General features: G+C 33.3%; 2 long non-coding RNA genes across 3 annotated transcripts in view; both read left to right on the top strand.

The window, feature by feature from the left end:
• Positions 1-23,122, top strand: part of LOC122237930 — a 196,692-nt gene that overhangs the window by 91,713 nt on the left and 81,857 nt on the right. The gene's annotated exons all lie outside the window — the stretch shown is intronic.
• LOC122237931 lies at positions 1,926-19,043 on the top strand. The gene is made up of 3 exons (XR_006216706.1): positions 1,926-2,047; positions 18,201-18,298; positions 18,887-19,043. It is a non-coding gene; the product is annotated as an uncharacterized LOC122237931 (long non-coding RNA).

The following is a 23,122-nucleotide window of genomic DNA, read 5'->3' as shown; positions in this document are numbered from 1 at the left end:
TGGGGCACCTGGGTGTCTCAGTTAAGCATCCAACTCTTGATTTTGGCTCAAGTGATGATCTTATGGTTTCATGAGTTTGAGCCCTGTGTCTGCCTCTGTGTTAGTAGCACCAAGCCTGCTTGGGATTCTCTCTCTCCCTCTGTCTCTGCTCCTCCCCTCACGCTGTCTCTATCTCAAAATAAATATATAAACTTAAAAAAAAAAAAGTCAGACACTTAACAGACTGAGCCACCAGCAATCAAATAATGATTAGATTTATATATATATATATATATATTTTTTTAATTTATTTAAGTAGCCTTAACACCAAATGTAGGGCTTGAACTCATGACTTCAAGATCAAGAGTTGCAGGCTCTAGTGACCAAGCCAACCAGGCATTCCAATTATACTTTTTAAATTACACTGGGATAGAATTATGATATGAACAAGAACCTGGAAGGGATAACCTAGTGAAATATAAGCCAAAGAATCACTTTTATAAAAACTAAGCATTAAATGTCAAATATTGTTAAATTATCTCTTTTAAAAATTTATTCCAAGAAAAAAATCAGAAATATAGATGTTTAGATTTAATTAGGGAACAAATATTAACAATTGAATTTTCATTCTATATAGCTCCTGCAATTTTAAACTTTGTATGTTGATTTCAAAATTAGAAATATATGTGAAATCACATTCAAGGAATTCCGATTACACATTTAGAAATTGAAATATAATAATAAATTGGTTTTAAATAAGCAGAAAGCCAAATTAATTAATACTTTGTCAAATATCCATATCATTACCTCTTCTTTCTTCATAATTTTGTAAAAAAATAAATAAAATTGTATGATTCTCAATGTATATTTCCTGGTGTAAAGAAAGTCATTTTCGTAGATGATTTATTTCCAGGATCTATTCAAGCCATAGGAAATAGTTATTAAGATAGTCTTTTTAAGTATATGGCACACATAGGATCACAAGGAAAGAGAATTACTTATTCTCTTCTCTCTACTGAATTCGCAGGATCTTGTGGAGCATCTTCCTTAGCAGGTGTTCATTAAAACTTGTTAAATCAATGGATTAGTTAATGTACAACCATTTATTTTCCCTTTTGCATTGGGAAGAGTGTTTTACCAGCCAGAGAAACAAGAAGACAGTTGTTGAATGTACACTATACCACAGCTGCCAAATCATCAGGGAGGGACATCTATTGTACCTATATTATTTTCATGTGATGGCTTTCTTTAGCCATCAATATTTTAGAGGCTGAGGCAGCCATGAAAACATTAGCCTCTGAGAATTTACTGAATTCTGGGGTAGTAGGTGACACTTCCATAATCCATGGGCTAGGTGGGAATCTGAGCAAATTACAAGTATATCTATAATGCAAGTAACCACATGTAAATCTCAAACTGGTTTTAAAGGTGACAGAAACTTTCCTAATTCTCAAGATTAATGGTCTAATAAATTAATGCTTTCATTTCATTTTTTTTTTTATCATTTCAATTGGAATCAACACAGCAAATGTATTTATTGGTTTCTTTGCACCTTCGATTAAGATATTAGTGACTTTATGAAACTATATTATGATGAGATCAGAAAATTAGATAAGTAGACTCAGTGGAAAATGGAATAAGGAAAATACTGAAACCGTTTAACTTAGGTAGTCTTTGATTGTGAATTGATAAAAAAATGTTTTTATGAAAATCAGTTTTATTTATTTGTAGTCACATATTGCATATTCATAGAAATCTCCATCTAAAATAAGTTAGCATGCAAAAATAAACATACTTGATATATTTGATGTACATAGAATATCGAGGTTCATCAGGGTACATATATATTTGTGAAGTTATGATGTCAGAACTTTACATTTATCAGAAGACTCCATATCCTGTTGATTTTTTCTTTCTTTTCTTTTTCCAAGAGGTTAATAAAAAGCAAGAGAAAATTCAGAGCCAGATATATTACAGCAGCAGAGAAAAAGCAAGCATCTGGTACATAAACATGATTGTAGATTCATTAGATCATGAATATATATTCACACTTACCTGCCATTCCAAGGTGAGAAAAGTTTTAGTTATTGTCAGTGCTATAGAGTTTCAATAGCTCATTGGACCCAAAGCTGCTTGAAATATTATAAACAAGACATCTAAGGCATCCTTAAGGGGAAAAGAGAAACAACTGTAGCTGAAGCAAAAAAAATAAAAAAAATAAGTAAAGCTATCCATATGGCTCTCTGAAACTACTGCCAAAAAAATAAAAAATAAAAAAATCCCAGAAAAATGTAATTGTCTTTATTATAGGGGTTCATTATTTTTCTAAATACTCTGAAAATAATTTTCCTTTGTGTGGAAATAGTTTAAGAAAATACTACTCTTCATCTGGCTGACCATTAAGCCCACACCAAAGGCCTCATGTGTTATATGTGCTAGCAATTGAAGAGAAGGAATAAACATGTTTAACTGAATTGACGACAAGAATACATAATTTGCTTAAAATCCTACATTTTTTGGAAAAGTGGAAAAGTTCTTTTAGCATATTATGTGCATACATTCTTGTATGCTAAAAATAAAACATTCTGTTAAATTAGTAACTAAAGCAGGATACATAATGCACATAGAAATTAGTAGAGAACATTATATTGAATGAAAACACAAATCCACAGTATTTGTAAATAATGGCTTGAATATTCCCTACATAAATTTATGTTATAGACTAAATTTCTTGAAAATTATTTTTTTCTGACTTTCAACCGTTTAGGAATGAACTAATCACAAAAACGTATGCAAGAATATTATTTTCATTTATTTTTCAATATATGAGAGTTTCCATATTTGTTTCTAAACATCTACATAACTAACATGCATAATGATTTCCCAGTTACTAGAAAATAGGTAAAATATTGTAATATTGTTGGATGAAACTAGGCTCTGCCCATAAGTTTAACTGATAAAGTTGGTTTTAATTCAGCCAAATCTGACATTATTCCATTTTTTAACTATTTTTTTCAGTGCACTTCCACAGTTTCATTTTATTCTTTACTCCATGCAAAATACATAGATTTACCACAGTCCTTACTTATCTATATTCTAAAGTTGATCCCTAGAGGTCTTATATTAAAATCCTTAAGATAAATGCAATTCTTTTTTTTTTTTTTTTTATTTCAACATGCTTAAATTAGATGTTGGGATTCTAGATACAAAACTTCAAATGAAACCAATAGTGCTAAGAAATTCAAAGTGAATAGAAAAATTATTCTTTAGAGGAAAATTACTTCAGAAAACATAAGATTTAATGGGTTTTTTGTTGACCTGTAGGCAGCTCTGAATCCCATATGTTTCAAAATCTGCCCTTTTCATCTTTAGTGGATATTATTGACTTTAATGTTTTGTTGTTCCAAATGTTTAATTGAAATATGGAAAAATATGAAACATGTTTTTCTTTCTAAATAATGCAAATCATTTGAATATTGGGAGTAAATTTATTTTTTGGAGCTACAGTCTGTCAAGTAAATTTAATTGTATTTTTTCTTAAAAATATAATTAAATACATCTTCTACATAATTTTACTTAAAAATTATTTTTTGAGATCACTTATTTGCATATTAACTTTGAAATGAATATTCAATAAGACATTTTGATGAATTACAGTTGTCACCATTATGAATATTATTTTTGGTTCATTAGTCCAAAGGAATTATTTATTTCTGGGTCATATTTCACAGATAACATATTCTGTCAAAAACTCTCATTCTTCTCAGTTTTAGGCAAATTTTAATTTTAGAGTATGTACTTTTGTACACTTTCAATTTTATTGTCTATTTATTTTTTTCTCCAATTATGGGTTTTTATTTTTATCAGTCAACTTTGGTGGTTTCCAGATTTAGGAATTGTGATACAGCAACCATTGTCTTCTCATTTAGAACAATTTTACCGAAAGCAGCTTTGGAAAGTGTCTCTTTCTTTAAATTTCTTTCTAACATTAGCTATCATTAAGAATTGAAAATAAGTGTTATGTAATAAATAATCCATAAAAAGTTAATTGACAGAGACAGCATGAACAGGGAGGACCAGAGAGAGAGGGAGAGAGAACATCCCAAGTAGGCTCCATGCTGTCAGCACAGAGCCTGATGTGGGGCTGGAACTCATGAAACCATGAGATCATGACCTGAGCTGAAACCAAGAATCAGGATGCTTAACTGACTGAGTCACCCAGGTGCCCCAGTAATACATTTCTTAAATACATTCTGACCAATTTATGATTGTGTGATGATTATGTATTATTTAAAAGTGATTAGAAGGATCATAACAATCTCAGCATTCTTGTTTCAAAGCAAATATGCTGGGTCACAAATTGAAAATACCATGATCAGAGTGATTTGATAGATTCTTAGAATTCCAAGTTATGTGGAATTCTGCTCTTGGGCATCTAGAAGTACAATTATTGGCAAAATGGGGCATCTTAGAGATACTGTAATGCAGAAAAAAAATTACAAGTGTTATCTTTATGTCACTGTACCCAAAGTTTGTTACAGTTTTCTGCTTTTAAGATGAACCAAAACCAGCTAATCAAGGAACCAAACAACTCCTCAGCTTTCCATAATAATAATAAAAAAAAAAAAAGCTAATGGACTTCTATAAAATTTGTGTTTCAACTAGCTACTCCACACCTCATTATTTTGTTTTATTCTTGAGTTTAAATCTTGGCTTTTACTCCTATTATTATATCATTTTTATAGTAACATAATTCATTTTTATAGTAATATCTTTTTTGTTACTCATATAAAAATGCTTTACATGACCTTAAAAATATACCTCGGTAGCAATGAGCACATCTAGAAGCCAGATCTTGAATTACATTATCATTCTCCAATAAAAGTTACCAGAGCTCATTAGAGATATGACTGAGTCCAGGATTGGGACAGGAAATATACAAAATGAGTCTGGAACATCTTGTATTGCCAGAAAATAAGAAATTATCCAAAAACAAACAGACAACAACAAAACACTGAGGGGAGTGTTTGTGTCAAAGGCATAAGAGCCAAGTGAAAGATCTCTCAATAGTCAAAATGTAAAAATGTGATAAAAAATTAATCAAAATAGTATTGGATTATAACCTAAATTATAAAATAAATATCCAGGAGTCCATGCTGATGTAAATAACTGAAAAATAAATAAATGAGTAAGGAAAGACAAATGTCACAAGCAAAATTCGAAATAATTCATCAAGATACCTCTTTATGAGGAAGGGAATCATAACTCTCTATTACTTAAGTGACTATTGTGACTTTCTTCCAAAGTGAAAAATGTGGAAAAGATCAAGGGTGGAGGGAAGAGTAACTTTGTAGTGAAGAAACCTAACAAATACTACTTCAGTTAGGTGATCAAAATCAACAGCAATAATTAGAAATTACATTAAATAAGTTTCCCTGATATTCTGTGATGAAAATGGCACCTTAGTGATCTTCCTTACAAAACTCTGCAATCTTAGTATAGTGATGAGAAGAAAACAGTAGAAAAACTCCCAACAGAGGTGACTTCTACGAAACATCTGATCAATACTCAAAACTGTCAAGGTCAGAAAATACAAGGAAATTCTGAGAAACGGTCACATATAGGATCATCCCATTAAGACATGACAACTAACTACAATGTATCCTGGATAAAACCCCTGAGCAGTAAAAGGATGGTAGATAAGGGGCGCCTGGGTGGCTCCATTGGTTAAGCGTCCGACTTCGGCTCAGGTCATGATCTCAGGGTCTGTGAGTTCAAGCCCCGCGTCGGGTTCTGTGCTGACAGCTCAGAGCCTGGAGCCTGCTTCGGATTCTGTGTCTCCCTCTCTTCTGACACTCCCCCGTTCATGCTCTGTCTCTCTTTGTTTCAAAAATAAATAAAGATTTAAAAAAAAAAAAAAAAAGGATGGTAGATAAGAACCAAGGATGGGAATGCAAACTGGTGCAGCCGCTCTGGAAAACAGTGTGGAGGTCCTCAAAATATTAAAAATAGACCTACCCTGTGACCCAGCAATAGCACTGCTAGGAATTAATCCAAGGGATACAGGAGTGCTGATGCATAGGGACACTTGTACCCTAATGTTTATAGCAGCACTCTTCAACGATAGCCAAATTATGGAAAAAGCCTAAATGTCCACCGACTGATGAATGGATAAAGAAACTGTGGTTTATATACACAATGGAATACTACATGGCAATGACAAAAAATGAAATATGGCCTTTTGTAGCAACATGGATGGAACTGGAGAGTGTTATGCTAAGTGAAATAAGTCATACAGAGAAAGACAGATACCATAAGTGAAAACTCACTCTGATGTGGATCCTGAGAAACTTAACAGAAGACCATGGGGGAGGGGAAGGAAAAAAAAAAAAGAGAGAGAGGGAGGGAGCCAAACCATAAGAGACTCTTAAAAACTGAGAACAAACTGAGGGTTGATGGGGGGTGGGAGGGAGAGGAGGGTGGGTGATGGGTATTGAAGAGGGCACCTGTTGGAATGAGCACTGGGTGTTGTATGGAAACCAATTTGACAATAAATTTCATATTAAAAAAAAAAGAACCAAGGAGTAAACTAGAGACTTTAGTTAATGGAAACACATCAATATTGGTTGAATGTTGATAACAAATGTCACATACTAATGTGTGAAGCTGATATTAGGGGAAACATTGTACAGGGTATATGAGGACTTCATACTCTTCTCAAATTTTCTAGAAGTCTAAAACTGTTATAAAAACTGAAGTATATTTAAAATACTGTAGATTACTACTGTTAAATATTGTTTCTATGCTACATAGTCTGTAATCACAACTTCAGATTCAAATATTCAAGACAAAACTAGACTTATGGCCTAGTTCTCCATCCGCTGAATGAGACTAGTAGTTGTTTTTTAGGACTATTATGCAATAATATTTTAACAGTGAAACAATCAGGTGCTCCAAATATCTGTTCTCATTTTGTGAAGAGTACTTACATAGTGCTTATCTGTAAGGCTTTTAATTTGCAGATAATAGATCCTGAATGTCTTCTATAGGTTAATTTCTTCAAGTATTACTTTAAAATTCTCCTTATTTGAGACTTACAATTAAGATGTAGGAGACTGTGATAGGTGAACATTCCTGATGAAAATAGGAAAAAGAAAATACTTGTTAAATTGAAGAGGTCAATTTTTTGCATTTATTATGTTTTTTTTTAATTCACAGATTTTATTTCTTTAAGCAGTTTTAGGTTTACAGGGGAATTGGAAAAAAAAATAATAGAGTACGTCCTGTATACCCTTCTACCTGCCCGCAGTTTCTCCATTATTACACCTTGAATTGGTGTGGTACATTTGCCTGAATTGATGAACAAATACTGATACATCATTATTAATTAAAATCTATAGTTTGCCTTGGGATTCACCCTTGATGTACAATTCTGTGGGTTTTGCCTCGTGCATACTGTCATGTATCCACCCTTGAAGTATTACTATATGGGATAGCTTCACTGCCCTAAAAATGTTCCTGTACTTCACCTATTCACTCTTTACCTCTCTTCTGAAGCCTCTGGAAAGCACTTATCTTTTTACTATTGCTATAGTTTAGCCTTTTCCAGTACATATCATGTAGTTGTAACCATGCAGTATGTACCCTTTTCCTATTGGCTTCTTTCACTTAGCAATATTCTTAAGTTTTCTCCATTCCTTCTCATATCTTGATAGCTTGTTTCTTTTTATTGTTGAATAATACTCCATTATGTGGATATACATAGTTTGTTCACCTGTTCATCTATTGAAGGACATCTTGATGGCTTCCAAGTTTGGGCAATTATGAATAAAGCTGCTATAAACATTACGTGTAGGTTCTTGTGTAGTCAAAAGTTTTCAATTCATATGGGTTCAATACCAAGAAGTGTAATTGCTGGATCATAGGGTAAGAATATGTTTACCTTTGTAAGAGACTGCCAATTGCCTTCCAAAGTGGAAAGCCATTTTGCATTCCTACCAGCATAACGAATAAACATTTTTGCTACTCCACATACTCACTAATGTTTGATGCTATTAGTGTTTTGGATTTTAATAGGCATTCTAATAGGCATGTAGTGGCATCTCACTGTTACTTAATTTGCAATTTCTAATATATGATTTGAGCATAATTTTCTATGATCATTTGCCATCTGTATATGTTTTTTGCTGAGGTATCTGTTCATATCTTACCTGGGACGACCTTGACAGTTTGGAAATTAGTAAATCCACAATACAAGCCAGATTTACTGCAGTACATATTGTGAATTTTAGGGTGGCACATGAGGAAACTGGATGTTGGGGCCAGAAAGACAAAGTGAAATCACCCATGGTTTCATAGTGCTTAAGATACAAAGGTCCCACTGATCCAGAGAGCATGGGACTCAGGAAATTCTGGCCACACATGCACAATGAGTTGCTGCCTCAAGACATAAATCAGATTGTGAAGATGTGTAGGATAAGGATAAAGAGTTAAACTCAAGACCTCTGAGTGATGGAATGGAATCTTCTATAATCTGTTAGCTGTGAAGAATCAGAAACCTGCTAAACTCTTAATCAAAAGACTCCGAAGAACCCACACTTAAGACTTTGCCAAGAAGCTCTTATAGGGAACAATCTTTTGCAGATAACAAATAAACCTTAGATTAAATACTAAAAACAGCTATCTGAAGATACTGGAGAGTGAACAAAAAGCAGGCAGGCTCTGTTGACACTTGAACAAAGGGAATGTCTCTGGGTGAGTTTCCAGCTTTTATGACTCAGCCTGCCTGAGGCAGGCTGTGGGCAGTGCTACCTCAATGGCGACATTTTCTAAAAAAAAAAAAAGAGAGTTTGAGACAATTGCAGGGCTGAGTGGTGAATGGTGAGAGAAATCCCAGGAAGAAGAGAGCCAGAGCCCTGAGTTCTGTGTATCCACACTGTCTAAATATCTGGTTACCCCTGAGCTACACTTGTATGGAGCAGACACTAAGCTAAGGATTAACGAATGTAACTTAGATTTGAGCTTCTTCACAAGACAGTTTTCTGTTGGAGTCAAATCAAGTTAACTGCCTGCTAAAAGATACAAACAAAATCAATAAATGTGTGATATTTTGATGCTTCTGGCAGCCTTTCTTTTAGCATTTTTGGCTTCCACTAAGATGATTCCTTTTAGTTAGATTTTTAGTTTTGTAGGATAAATTATTGTGAAAAGTATTTAAAATTATTCTGAAATCAAGGCGTACACAAGAATAGTTGAAAGCATTTTGTAATTTGCCGCTCTGTATTAAACCTCAAAAATGCACATTCAAAAAGTATATATGCAAGTTATTTTAATACTACCTGCATTTATGTATGTATGTATTTATATGTGTAGGACTTTTGTCACTATAGTATTTGTTTCTTCATGGCATTTTGCCACACCAGAGACAATTTTGCATGCAATTTCTTTTGGGACTGCCAAATTTTGGCAGGAAAACATATGAAGCATGCTAAAATGCAATATGATAGATTGAGATGCATAAAATATGTAACTTCACAGACAAGCACATTCGCTGTTTGAAATACGAATACTAATATAGATTGTGCCACACAAACCCATGAATTTTGGTGATTTCTGTTTCCCACGTTTCTTGACCACCCCTCAAATAATCTATCTACTTGTCTATCTATCTATCTGTCTATCTATCTGTCTATCTGTCTATCTATATCCCTATGATCTTCTCACTTACCTACTTATCTGTGCATCTCATATAATAGTAAAAAAATGAATTATACGTGTAAGCAGACAAGACAGATTATCTATTCTAAAGATCAATGAAGTGAATAATACACTTACAACTTACACAGCTCATGACTATACCAATTTTCCACAAAATTATTTCCAGATCTATATATTTATTTATTTTTTTCTCCTACACTACTCACATCATTCCAGAGCCAAGTACTGTAGATTACATTTGCATGGTGAATTATCTGGCCCTGTGTCACAGTGCTGGTTGAGTCAGCACAGTGAAGGGCAGCTCCTAAACTGAAGACGACCAACCAAACATTACAAGTCCCAGAAGTATATCCTACAACACTAAAAGCAAAAGATTCCCCAACTCCTTCAGTGATATCCTCAAAAGTGCCCATGCTTAGTCCAGTATTAACCAGTATGAGAGAAAAGATGACAGATAGTAAGATGAACCATTAAGAGATAGTAGACATTAACAATTGTATTTAAAATCATACTTTGGAAAATTTTACAAAAAATACATGATTTTGTGAACAAATATCCAGAGCTCATCCTGGGGTTTTGGAAGAATCCCATGAAAGTAAAAGGCGCAAAGTTGGAGTTTTATTACCTTCACTGCAAATTCACCATCATATACTTTGTACAGCCTGGTCAGATTTTTGCTCATTCCTAGTTAAAATCCCTAATGAAGTTACCAATAGAGTGAAAAACATAAGAATTTTCATACATATCTTCAAAAAGAGGAGCAACATAGCAAAAATGTCAAAGCATTTAATTTTCTTATTGATCCATGGAAAACAGAACAAGTTAGAATTCTTAACATTGTGCCTGTGTGGGAATTCTTGTTCTACGGATAGTAAAACTGAACACATAAGGTATTTTCAGGTCTATTTTATTTCAAAAGTTTTGAAAAAGAAACAAATAATTTAGAATCTTAGAATTGTTCAAAGAAAAACTTATTCACCTCACTAGTTAAAACTATCTTTGTATTTTGTAGCATTTTTTAATATTGGCTAAGAAAAAGGATAAAATACCTGTGTGGAATTCAAGAGTTTCTACTATTCAAACTTCTATTCAACTAATGTCTTTTATATTTTATATTTGCTTCAACCAAATTTATTTACTTTCTTTTTATATGTGCACCATGTTTTCTCATCACCCATGCTCTTTCTTCTTTCTGGTGTATTTTTATTCTTCCTTGTTTTGAATAATTCCTACCCTCAAGAACCAACTCTTTAATAAAGCATTCTCTCCATCCTCAAGATTCATGTAACACAGTGTATCCTTTTCTTTTTTTAATGACAAGGAATTTATGCCTTTCACAAAAATTAGCTTAGCTCTCCCACTAACTGAAAACTCATAAAAGACCATGTATTTTCTCTTGTGTATCCCCTATTCACTTCACCAGTGCCATGAAGAAATATCTATATAATAATTATTTGTTCAAAAAACAACCAAAATTATACCATGCATATTAATAAACATAACAGAGGTGTTAAACCTGACTTACACCCACTCTGCATGTCTCTGAGCCCTCTCTGTTCTGCAACCCAGAGAGTCTTCTCTTCCCTTCTCTAATTTTCTCTAGTTATTCCTAGTTTACATATTTGAAAATGATTTTGTTATAAGAAAAAAAAAACCTACATAACAAACAATGTTTTCTGCACTGTGCACAGACATTTATTTTTCCTTTATTGTTAAGCATAGCCTCAATGTATAGACCTAGTTTTTTTGGACTCAGGACAAAATAACAACAGCCTCCCGCCCTCCCCCCCCCCAAAAAAAAAACCTATTTACAGTAGTTACATTGTAGAGTATAAACGGAATGCCCTTTTCCATGTCTCATAAATTGTCATATACCACAAGGAATGTAAGACAGTGATATACAAAATCCATCTTAAAAGAACAAGATGAAGGAGAGTTGCAAGCAGACTGAAGAGATGTCCTTCAGCTTCAGATTTCAGAGATAGCTGGCAGAACATTACCTGAATAAGGCAGCGTACCTAGGAAGAAAAATAACCATCTCTTATTTAGAGAAATGGGACCACCTTTCAGTGGCTGATATGGACCTTCCTAGATGGGTGTAAGGAGGAGCTAGAAAAGTGAAGGAGGAGCTGGAAAAGTCAAGGTAAATGAGAAATCCCTTAGACATGCCATATTCGTAGGAAGCTGTCTGTTGGGGAGTATGGATGATGAAAGGGTAAATTATAAGTAACCCAATATCTGCAGATTGTTGAAGGCAGGGAGTAATAAAGCTAACACAAATTCACAGATATATTGTGTCATAAATAAAATCACTGAGAATGAAAGAAAATGTCTCTTATTCTTGGAAACTCTACTTAATAAACATTAGTTGGGGCGCCTGGGTGGCTTGGTCGGTTAAGCATCCGACTTCGGCTCAGGTCATGATCTCATGGTCCCTGAGTTTGAGCCCCGCGTAGGGGTCTGTGCTGACCGCTCAGAACCTGCAGCCTGTTTCAGATTCTGTGTCTCCCTCTCTCTCTGCCCCTCCCCTGTTCATGCTCTGTCTCTCTCTGTCTCAAAAATAAATAAACGTTAAAAAAATAAAATAAAATAAACATTAGTTGATTAAAAAAATAAGTGACCTAGGGGCTCCTGTGTGGCTCAGTCGGTTGAGCATCTGACTTTGGCTCAGATCATGATCTCACAGTTTGTTCGTTCAAGCCCCATGTTGGGCTTTTTGCTGACAGCTCAGAGCCTGGAGTACTTTCAGATTCTGCTTCTCCGTCTCTGTATGTCCCTCCCCTGCTCGTGCTCTGTCCATGTCTCTCTCTCTCTCTCTCTCTCTCTCTGTCTCGCGCGCACGCAAAAATAAATCAACGTGAAAAAATAAATAAGTAACCTATTATAATTGCTCTATTTTAGGCACTTTTTGTCTTCTATGTTGTGTGTTTGTTTTTCAGCAATTAGTTGCACAGCTACCCTGTATTTTGGCATATTATTAAGGTATCCTTTTGAATTTTTAACACCATTGCCCTTTTCTATTGAATATTTTAGTGAAAATTAAATGAAAGAATTATCAAAAATGCTTAGTACTCTTTTTTCCTAAATGTCTAAATAAATGTTTATTACTGCTATTATTATTATATCAGTATATGTCTAGTTAATATTACAAGCACTAAACAAGTTGAGTCAATAAATATGATTCTCTAAATTAGAAAGTCACATGCATTTAGAGGCTCTTGGGTGGCTCAGTCAGCTGGGCATCCGAATGCAGCTCAGGTCATGATCTCATAGCTTCTGAGTTTGAGACCCATGAGCCCCTCATCGGACTCTGTGCTGGATTCTGTGTCTCCCTGTCTCTCTGTGCCTCCTCCCCTCATGCTCTGTCTCTCAAAAATTAATAAACATTAAAAAAAAGAAAGAAAGCCACATGCATTTAAAGTAAACCACACATTTGTATGTGACGGGGATTAGGAAAAATACGTGTTAGACCATGACTGAATTATAAGAAAACAAACATCAGGTGAATTGAAAACTTGTATAAGCAACTTACTTTATTCCTATGACCAATATTGAAATGTTTATCTCATTATTCTTGATATCAAGTTGTTTTAGGTGCAAAATGATTTTTGCATTTCCAAATAAGGCTTAAAATTGATAGGTTAATTATTTTTATATTTCCACTAGTAGAGGTAATGTAGAGCTAACTAGATTTAAGAAGTGAAGTTTTCAGTGATCAGTAAGAAATATTCAATCATTTAATTCTAATCACATTCAGACATTTTATAGATGTATTCTCATTTGGAAAAATATCACTGAATGTATGATAACATCAGATCTATGTATTACCTACTATGTCAATAATGACACATTTGTGAACTGGTTAGTAGCACTTTCAGGACACAAAGCATATCCCACTAAAAACAAACTTGATTTTGATTGTTTGGAATAGTGGAAGTGAAAATATTGTCTTTACTTCCTGTTTGCCAGAGAAATAATTCCACTGCAGAGCCAACAGTAAATTTAAAGTGAAGAACATTATGAAGAAAAATAAAATTCAGCTGTGCTTGAGATGTTTGATGCAATTACTACAATGAGAACATATATTAATAGGTATGCAGTCAATGACTGACAGATTAATAGATTGTCACACATAGAGGAAGACAATGCACAGTAAAGGAACGTTTGTCCAAATCAAAACATTAGGATGAAACATATGTGGTCTTTAGGTTTGTATAGTGTGTGTGTGTGTGCGTGTGTGTGTGTGTATTAAGGCTTTATTACCTAAAGGTGTGGAAATTATAATCAGTACAAAAAGGATAACATAAGGAAACCCATAAGTTACAACAAAAGTTGCCTTCTAATAATGTGATTTAGAAAAATAGAGTGAATGGGATCAGCCTTCTAGTAAAATGAGTAAAACTAAATAAAAATCTATGAATTGTTTACTAAAATGGATTTTTAATAGCCTTGTTGTAATCAAGGTGTCTAAGCTATGGTGCGTTTTACGTGATCATTTTAGTAAGTATAACTTTGTCAAATAAATTTTATTTGTGTGGGCTGTGTACCTCTCTGCCTCACCAAATCCACTCTCCACCCCTCTCTCCTCTGCTCTGTGCCAAGAGAGACAGATGTTTATGGAATGCATCAAAGGAGTTCCTTGTTCTTGGCATCCACTTGAACTAACAAAAAGTACTAGCAAGGAATCAGCAAGTGGGTGTGGAGTCAGTCATGGAATATTTCTCCTGAATCCATCCCCCGTAAGATTGCCACAGATTGGTTAAATTATTTTAATGGAAGCTACTAATCTGTCCAGGTTCTGATAACTTCAGACATGGGGCAGATTTCTTTACTGTAAGCTAAGCCCCCCTTGCTATTCATTATTGGTTTTTCATATTCCCACCTGCACCATTTAAAAAGGTTTCTTTTTTAAACTATCCTCAACTTTCAAAGTTAGTGTCATTTATTTCCTGATAAATACACATTTTAAGGGAAAACGTTTATTAGTAAGATTGAGAAAGAATTCACAGGGCCTAGAAAATTGAATTTCTGTAAAAAAGGTAACCTGTCGATATATATCAGGTACTCCTTGGGAGATGAAGTGCTACAGTCAGTTGCTCCAGATGATCGAGTCACATTATGTCTCTCTCTCTCCCATTTTCAACATTTTGCTTAGTTTATTGAATCGGTATCATGAGTTATCCAGATTTTAAAGAAGCTAGTCCTATAGTAAGCACTAAATCAATGTAATTCCTTCCATAGTCTGTAATGACACCAGAAAACTTTGACTTAGAATCCCAGAAGAATTTCTTATGAGGAAAAGGGAAAATATTTGATAAATGGGAATTTCTTCCTAATGATATTTTGAGAAAAAATGTAAAGTGTTAAGACAAAAACAGGAACATAAAAGTATATGATCTCTTGAGAGTTTATTGATACATAAAGGAAGCTATGGACTTTATGTCAAACTGCCTTTGTTTTTGTGTTTTTTTTTAATTTTAAAAATTTTATTTAAATCCAAGTTAGTTAACATATAGTGTAATAATAATTTCAGGAGTAGAATTTAGTGATGCATCACTAACAAGTATCAACCAGTATTCATCCTAACAAGTGCCCTCCCTAATGCCCATCACCCAATTAACCCACATCCCCAACCCAACACCCCTCCAGCAACCCTGTTTGTTTTCTATATTTAAGAATCTCTTATGGTTTGCCTCCCTCTCTGTTTTTATCTTATTTTTCCTTTCTTTCCCCTATGTTCATCTGTTTTGCATCTTAAGTTCCATATGAGTGAAATCATGATATTTATTTTTCTCTGACATTTTGCCTAGTTCCAACTACAATGTTGCAACACTCTAATTTCATCAACATGGCTGCAAATGACATGATTTCATTCTTTTTTTTTTATTGGAGAGTAATATCCCATTATATATATATATATATATATATATATACACACCACATTTTCTTTATCTGTTCATCAATCAAATGACATTTGGGCTCTTTCCTTAATTTGGCTATTGTGGATAGCACTGCTATAAACATTGGGGTATATGTGCCCCTTTGAATCAGCATTTTTATACCCTTTGGATAAATACCTAGTAGGGCAATTTCTGGGTCATAGGGTAGTTCTATTTTTAATTTTTTGGCGAACCTCCATACTGTTTTCCACAGAGGCTGCACCAGTTTGGATTCCCACCAGCAGTACAAAAGGGTTCCGCTTTCTCCACATCCTTGCCAACATCTCTTGTTTCCTGAGTTGTTCATTTTAGCCATCCTGAACAGTTGTGAGGTGGTATTTCATTCATTATGGTTTTGGCTTGTATTTCCCTGGTGATGAGTGATGTTGAGTATCTTTTCATGTGTCTGTTAGCCATCTGGAGTTCTTCTTTGGCAAAGTGTCTATTCATGTCTTTTGCCCATTTCTGCCACTGGATTATTTGTTTTTTGGGTGTTGATTTTGATAAGTTCTTTATAGATTTTGGATACCAACCCTTTATCAGATATATCATTTGCAAATATCTTCTCCCATTCTGCCCATTGCCTAAGTTTTGGTGATTGTTTCCTTCACTGTGCAGAAGTTTTTTATTTGGATGAGGTCCCACTAGTTCATTTTTGCTTTTGTTTCCCTTGCCCCTGGAGACATGTCAAGTAAGAAGTTGCTGTGGCCAAGGTCAAAGAGGCTGTTGCCTGTTTTCTTCTCTAGGATTTTGATATTTTCCTGTTTTACATTTAGTTCTTTCATCCATTTTGAATTTACACTGAAAACTGTAGAAAGTTTATGAAAGAAATTGCCGAACACAGAAAGAAAGGAATGGAAAAATATTCCATGCTCATGGATTAGAAGAACAAATATTGTTAAAATGTCTATACTACCCAAAGCATCTACATATTTAATGCAATCCCTATCAAAATAACATGAGAATTCTTCCATACTAAAACTCCATTCTAAAATTTGTATGGAACCAGAAAAGTCATTGAATAGCCAAAGTAATATTAAAAAAGAAAACCAAAGCTGGAGGCATCACAATTCTGGACTTCAAGCTATATTACAAAGCTGTAATCATCAAGACAGTATGACACTGGCCAAAACCAGACACATAGATCAGTGGAACGGAATAGAGAAACCAGAAATGAACCCACAAATGTATGGTCAACTAATCTTAGACAAAACAAGAAAGAATATCCAGTAGAAAAAAGATAATCTCTTCAGCAAATGGTGTTGGAAAACTGGACAGTGACATGCAGAAGAATGAACCTGGACCGCTTTCTTACGCCAGTCACATTCTCTTGAAGGGATAGCCTTATCAAGCTATCATTGCTGGCATTGGTTAACATCACTTAATATTTTGCTTGTGTAGTGCTTATGAAGTACACTTCCTGATAGTATAAATTCCAGTGTAGGTTTTTTATTGAAGAGTGCTAATTAATGAAGTAAAATTTTGTGTAGTGTAACTTGATGCTCTTGAGTTAGTCTGGTCATTTCTCAGCCCTCAGTCTAGAGAGAATTACCAGACTTAAATTAATGATCAAACTTTAAAATGTAACTCAAGTTGTGTTACCCTGCAGAAGACCAACTGGACAGACAAATTTTCTTGGTGCTATTTCTCTTAAACTACATAATTTTAAAAACATTTCATATCTTCCAACTCTTTTTTGTTTTTTTAAATATAGCAGTCTAACTGTCAATAGCAAAGGCATATCACTGGTTTATGCAAGTAAGTCAGCTCCTGTAATTGTGTTCATTTAAAATAATTGAATAATTATTTCCAATAAGGAGTCTAATTTCTGTACCATAACAAATATAAATTGCAGCAAGTACCCATTTATGACTCTACAGTATAAAGTTAAAAGAATACCAGTGTGAAGAGAGTTATGGCTCATTCCATAGTTCTTCTTTTTTATTTCAGTATAATAAATCAGAATGTATGAGCAGTATGTGGTTGTCCCTGCCCTGAATTATGGGCATCTCTGGGGACTAGATAAGGAGGATAGCTAACATAAGTCTAGTTATTAGTTTGATTAACACTGATATGGGGCGCCTGGGTGGCTCAGTCAGTTGAGCGACTGACTCCAGCTCAGGTCACGATCTCACAGTTTGTGGGTTTGAGCCCCACGTCGGGCTCTGTGCTAACAGCTCAGAGCCTGGAGCCTGCTTTGGATTCTGTGTCTCCCTCTCTCTCTGCCCCTCCCCCACTCATGCTCTGTCTCTCTCTCTCTGTCTCAGATATAAATAAAACATTAAAAAATTAAAAAAAAAACACTGATAAAATACTTTTATGTTCAATGTGTATACATTTTTTGAATTGTGTTGAAAGAGCAACAACAAATAAGATATTTTTACTCAAAGTGAAAAGCGCCTAAAAACCAACCAAGTTTTATCACTATAAAAGAAGGCAGGGTCTCAGGAGTATCACTTTCTTCATTTCTAATGATTTTGCCAGATATCTTTTATAATGGGATATTCACGTATGGTGATATAATTATGTATCATTGACGCGACATTTCTTAACAATTCTCTACAGTAAGGGAATGTGATTGGCATTTAGAAGAAAGCAATAGCAAAGAATGCTCCATAACACCATGGAACTTACATTTCTGAGGTAGAAACAGATCTAACCAGGTAATTGTGCATTTAATTATTTAATTTAATGTTGATGAGTCTTACAAAATTAAAGGGTGATCAAAAGAATATAAACAAGATTTAGGGTAGTGTAGAAGTAAGGGAAAACAAATTTGGAAGAGAACATAAGATTGAGATTGGAAAGATTAAAAAATAGTAAATATGTGAAGATGAAGATAATAATGGAAAGCATTGCATACAATAAAAATAAGATATTTGACATTAGAAGAGATAAAGGATAATTGCTATGAAGTTCAAAATTCTAGTAAGCACTAAAAATAATGACCTCATACAGTGAACTTCTTTTTATCTTAATTGTTTCTAATTTTATTTTTTTGTATCTATAGTTTTTATTGAGATGCAAGGGTTTTTTAAAGATATTATTTATCTTTAAAGAATTGTGACTTCCTAAAGAACTACCCCAAAATCATTTGTTCTCACACCTGGTAGGTGATACAAAAATTCAAATATCAAAAATTTTCCTATACTTTAAAGGTTCTCTCTTAGTCACTTGAGCATATTTGCAAATGAATCTTTTATAGCAGTCTCCAAAGACTCTTACTTACTGCAGCATTTTGTCTTTCACAGGTGAGAAACTTCAAGTGCCTACAGTAATTTTATTTGAGCCTTTACTATCCTTTCAAAGCAGGTGCAAAAACCTAAAGAGCCATGGTATTCATCACTCAGCAAGATTTTTATGTATGTAACATTGAAAGAAAGCTGCAAATTTGATTTGAGATTACTTTTAAAAATCCTAGGAGAACTGACTTACTACTCAGCAGCTTGCCAACAGGCTATTTTAATCACAATTACATTGATTATATCTTGTCTGAATTCAAAGAATTTCACTTAAAGTCACACTCACATACATATCCTGAAAACTTTCCTTCTCTTATTGATAAATAAGAAAAATAATGGTTAATAAAAACAGTATTTTTATATACAGAAAATGGAGTAGTAACTTAAATGTGATGCCAGAACTCTGTACTAATGTAGAAAAATTCTGTTTGAATGAAAATTATATCTGTTCAATAGCAAATGTACTACAGAAATTTCTATCATGAATGTGACAACGCTCAAGCATTACTATTATGTGCGTGTGTATATAGTGTGTATGTATATAGCATTCATTCTCAAGAGAAATGATATGAAATGAAAACTGGGATCTATAGTAAGGAGTGGAGAGCATCTGATATAATAACAGGTGTGGGTATGTGTGCATATATACTCGTATGTGAGTCTGTGTGTATGTATGTTTCTTCTCAATTTCTTGAAAGTATGACTATTTGTAAAAGCATTTATAATAACAACTGGAGATATCAATTTTAGTAACATAATTTATGAAAAAAATACTAAGATGAAGAGGGCTGTAAACAGAATTTTATTGCTATAAGGTTTGGGGTTTTGTTTGTTTTTTTATTTTTAAGTGAAGTGCTACAATATTACATCCAGGTAGACTTTGATAAGTTAAAGACACATAAGATAGGTGGTGATCCCAAATGTCACTTTTAAAACTAAAAAGAAATATGATCATAAAACCAACAGATACTAAAATGGCAGAAAAACATGATTAAAGTAACAAAATGAAGATGTGACAAATAGCAAAATGGTCAACTTAAACAAAAACAAACTAGTAAAATGCAATTTACTAGTTTTAAATATAGTTTTAAATATATGTGAATTAAGCATGCATATTAAAAACAATCATTGTCAATATAGGTAAGTAGTAACACCCCAAACCTTGTCATCTACAAAGAACACACTTTAAATACAAATATCCATACTCTGGTTTCTCTTCAGATCGAATAAATACAAATATCCAGATGGCTTGAAAAGTGCAAACCATAGTAAAAGATATATCTTGAAAGAGATAGGACAGGAAAGCTGGATTGGCTATATCATGATCATAAAAATATGCTTTAGATATAATCATGGTATATTATCTGATATACAGAACTTTATTGCGTTATGACAAAATACTAATTCAGTAGGAATTAAACGTATCATGTCTAAGACATCTACCAACTGCACTTTAACATGTGGGGCAAAAACTGGCAACACTGAAGAATTAAGAAATAACAATTTAGAGATAGAGACTTTAATAAGGTTTATCAACAAATGATAAATCACCTAGATAAAAATTCAGTAACAATACAGAAGAATTAAACAATGAGTAACATAAGGTGGTTGAATTGTTTGTTTCAAGTTTTTTTTGTTTACATACTTTTGCTATCATGTTACATTAAAAAGATAAGAAACCAGGAGCCATTGAGACCAACTCTTCTGTGTTTCATCTATAGTCCTTTTAAAGGTATTTTCTTTTGCTTCCTGAGATATCAATGTTGTCAATACTCTTGTCCTGCCATAGGGAATATTCCTTAATACCTTCACCCTGTCATTCCACTTATTATAAAGTAGACGGTAGGACAGTTTCTTGGGAAGATTTTATAGGTATTAATGTTAAATGAGTAGCAAGATCTTAAGTGATATTTATCGTACCTAATTTATAAGCTTTCTGACACAGTTTAGTAATTTGCTTGATATATCCAATTGTGTTCTTTTAAGAAAAGGATATATTCTTAAACCTAAGTAAATAATTACATGGTTAGAAAAAGTAAAGGAACATATCTTCTCCCATTCAGTAGGTTGCCTTTTTGTTTTATGGATGGTTTCCTTCACTATACAAAAGCTTTTTATTTTGATGTAATTCCAATAGTTTATTTTTGCTTTGTTTCCTTTGCTTCAGGAGACACATCTAGAAAAATATTGCTGCGGCTGATGTCAAAGTAATCACTGCCTATGTTCTCTTCTAGGATTTTTATGGTCTCACATATCATGTTTAGGTCTTTAATCCATTTGGGTCTATTTTTGTGTATGGTATAAGAAAGTGGTCTGAATTCATTTTTGTGCATGTAGCTGTTCCATTTTCCCAACACCATTTGTAGAAGAGAATGTCTCTTCCTCATTGTATATTGTTGCCTTCTTTGTAAAAAAACAACCTACTGAATGGGAGAAAATAATTGCAAATGATATATCCAATAAGGGATTAATATCTAAAATATAAAAAGAACTTATACAACTCCAAAACACAAACAATCCAAAAAAAAAAAAAAAAAGAAAAAAGAAAAAAGAAGCAGAAGGCCTGAATAGACAAATACTTTAAAGAAGATATACACATGGTCAACAGACACATGAAAAGATGCTTAATGTCACTAATCATCAGGGAAATACAAATCAAAACCACAATGAAATATGACCTTATACCTTTCAGAATTGCTGAAATCAAAAATATAAGAAATAACAGTTGTTGATGAAAATGTGGAGAAAAAAGAAAATTCCTGAACTATTGGTGGGAACGTAAATTGGTACAGCCACTGTGGAAAATGGTCTGGAAGTATCTCAAAAAGTTAACAATAGAAATATGATATGATCCAATAATTCCACTATTGGGTATTACCAAAGGAAATAAAAAACACTAATTCGAAAAGACATATACATCACTAGATTTATTGCAGCACTGTTTACCATAGCTACAATATGTAAGCAATCTAAGTGTTCATTGATAGATGAATGGTTAAGGAAGATGTGGTATGCGTGCGCACACACACACACACACACACACACATGCATACACACACACACACACACAGTGGAATATTGCCCATAAAAAGATGAGGGTGTTGTAGTTGTTGTTGTTGTTGTTGTTTGCTTGTTTTTTGTCTTTTTGTTTTGTTTTGTTTTTGTTTTGTTTGCCATTTACAACAACCTGAATTGATTTAGAAGGTATTAGGCTAAGTGAAATAAGTCAGACTGAGAAAGACAAATACCATATGATTTCACTCATATGTGGAATCCAAAAATAAAACAAATTAAAGTAATATAGTTAAGGTACTTTGGGAAATATTTAAATATTGTTACTATTGTTTTGAGCTATTTTGTAAACAAAGTCAATTGATAGTCATCATTCTTATCTAAAGAATTAAGTGGTTTTTTTTCTTGAAAATTCATAAGCTTATTAACATCCATATTTTAGCAAAATAGTCTTGTTCAATTCTAAGTGTTACCTGGAAAGAGATATTGTGTAAATAAATATTTAATGCCTGTTTGTATAATAATAATCTGATAAATTGTGGGTTACAGATAAAGGAAATATAAGTGGGTTTTCACATGCACTATTAATACAAATATTACAAGTATTTTTTTAGACCTTTTGGTCCTAGGTTATTAATTCTTGTTTTGTCAGTCTTGAATTATGCAGTCTGCTTTCACGTTATCTGTCTAGACTAAAAATTCTTGGGAACACTGTGTCTTTGTACTGCCTGAAAGAACTCAGTTTATGGTGATGCTATCACCTTAGACTGGAAAGCCTATATGAATGGTAGAGTGATTAAGGAAGAGAATACACTTAATATTAAGATACACATTTTGTGGAAATTGTGATAAAGTGTTATGATGTTCCAACTTACTTCAAGTGATCCAGTAACAATAAAAAATATGTACTGTATTTACACAGTGAAATGAAATCAGTATATAAAAATGTGTATTGTAATCAAATATAGGTGAAACTAGGTAGAGGATATAGTAGTGTTTATTCTACTATTTTTTCAACTTTTGTGTATTTATACAAGTTTTTGTAATAAAATATTAGGCAAATAGTTGAGTATAATATCAAACTAAATTTGAATATTTAATTTAATTTACCATTGGTATTGCCTTATATTACATAAATACTCTTGAGTTTTAAAAATTAATTTTTTTTTTATTTTAGGGAGAGAAAGAGAGGATAACCATAGGAGAGGGGCAGAGGCAGAGACAGAGAGAGAG

Source organism: Panthera tigris, chromosome B1 (genome assembly GCF_018350195.1).
Source record: "Panthera tigris isolate Pti1 chromosome B1, P.tigris_Pti1_mat1.1, whole genome shotgun sequence".
Taxonomy (NCBI): domain Eukaryota; kingdom Metazoa; phylum Chordata; class Mammalia; order Carnivora; family Felidae; genus Panthera; species Panthera tigris.
Note: the sequence above shows the minus strand (reverse complement) of the source record. Positions and strands in the feature narration are given on the sequence as shown.